Source organism: Oryza sativa, chromosome 12 (assembly GCF_034140825.1).
Source record: "Oryza sativa Japonica Group chromosome 12, ASM3414082v1".
NCBI lineage: Eukaryota > Viridiplantae > Streptophyta > Magnoliopsida > Poales > Poaceae > Oryza > Oryza sativa.
The window spans coordinates 14741932-14743746 of record NC_089046.1 but is presented as its reverse complement, the minus strand read 5'-3'; the positions used below and the strand labels follow the sequence as shown (position 1 = coordinate 14743746).

At 47.7% G+C, this 1815-nt stretch overlaps 1 non-coding gene across 1 annotated transcript; it reads right to left on the bottom strand.

The window, feature by feature from the left end:
- Positions 1 to 1412: 1412 nt before the first annotated feature.
- LOC112937537 (small nucleolar RNA R71) lies at positions 1413 to 1519 on the bottom strand. Its single transcript, XR_003240202.1, has one exon. It is a non-coding gene; the product is annotated as a small nucleolar RNA R71 (small nucleolar RNA).
- Between the last annotated feature and the right edge of the window lie 296 nt (positions 1520 to 1815).

Sequence of the window (1815 nt, the reverse complement as noted above, 5' to 3'; positions counted from 1 at the left end):
TGGCAATGGTGGTTGATACTGGTAGTTCAAATTGCCCCCTTGGTAATTCTGAAAATTTGGCTATATGTTACGCACCAAATGTTCAGGAATAACTTGAGGTATCACCGATTGATCAGGTTGCATATGATGAACCAAATGCTCTAGGACAACTCGATTTGCAACGTGCTATCTCAGCTGATTATCGGGTGTCCTGAACCCAGCCGATGCATTAAGCAAACCTTGCTGCTGAATCGGCTGAGCAACCTGCTGACTTGGTGGCGTCTGCTAAACCAGCTGCTGCTGGATTGGGTCAACAGTAGGCTGAGTTGGTAAGAGCATAGCTATAACTTGCTCCTGAGTTATCCGATTCACATTTTGCTCACTATGCTGTGGCTGCTCTCTCACCAATAATCGAGGATTGATTAGTTGACCTAGCGCCGATGATGGTCCAGCGGGTGCAGGAGCCGATACTGGTGCTGTCGGCTGAGCTGATGGCGCATTGGGAGCAATTGGCTGAGCAGTCGGCTGATTGCCAGTGATCAGGGGCCAATAGTTTGGGAAAACACCTCCTGCCAAATAAACCGGTCCTATAGCATGATACTCAGCTATGGAGCCATCAACCATGATAAAATAAATACGATACCCTTCGAATACTCTCACGTAAAATGCTACAATAGTATATCAGTGCGCTTGCAGATAAACTCTGTAACCATAATATACCAAGAGTGTTTCTGCACAATTGCTGGGAATTATATTTCTAATAATATCGTTAAGAAATACCAACAAGCATTTCTGGCACCGTTTCCGGGGAAGATTCATAATAGAGAATACCTGAACTAATACTTTATATTTACCTCTGTATAACCACTGCCCTTTGTAGGCTAACCTTGGTTGTTTTCACTTTTGTTGTGAAAATAGGGTAGTGCATGACTGGTTTCAACTTGCCGAAAAACTTTAATGAAAATCCAGAAGCTTTCTTCCGGAGCGTCAGGCCGCGAGTCATTGCTCCACAGAAAACTCTACCGACAGATGAACTAGCCGTACCAGCGCCACCGATTTTCAAGACTATGGCTGACAAGACCCTTCGTGAGTTCGCTACCCCCTCTGCTGACAATGTGGCTATTGGGCCGCAAATCAACATGGGAGACGTGGATTTCGACTTGAAGTCCAGCCTCATCACAATGGTGCAGGCTAGCCCGTTCTGTGGCAAGCTTAAAGAGGATGCCAACGCTCATCTGCAGCAGTTCCTGGAGATATGTAGCACGTACACCATAAAGGGTGTTAGTCCAGACACCGTCAGGCTATGGCTCTTCCCGTTTTCCCTTCTTGGGAAAGCGAAGCAGTGGTTCTATGCCAACCGTGCTGCTGTCAACACCTGGGACAAATGCTCTACGACATTTCTCTCGAAGTTCTTTCCGATGGGCAAAACCAATGCTCTCCAAGGAAGGATTTCCAGTTTCCAGCAGACAAGGGACGAGTCCTTTCCTGAAGCATGGGAACGATTTCAGGAATATGTGGCCTCGTATCCTCATCATGGGATGGACGACTGGCTAATCCTGCAGAACTTCTACAATGGACTCACTCCTATGTCCCGCCATCACCTTGATGCGGCGGCTGGAGGAGCATTCTTCTATAAGACAGTTCGTGGAGCCGTTGATCTAATAGAGAAGATGGTCTCCAGTATGGGTTGGAGTGAGGAACGACTCCAGACCTGTCAGCGAGGTATGCACACCATCAAGGAGACGGAATTACTCGCTGCCAAGCTAGACCTGCTCATGAAGCGCTTGGACGACCACGACAAATGGCCTCAAGGCACCGTCAAGGCCTTGGACTCAC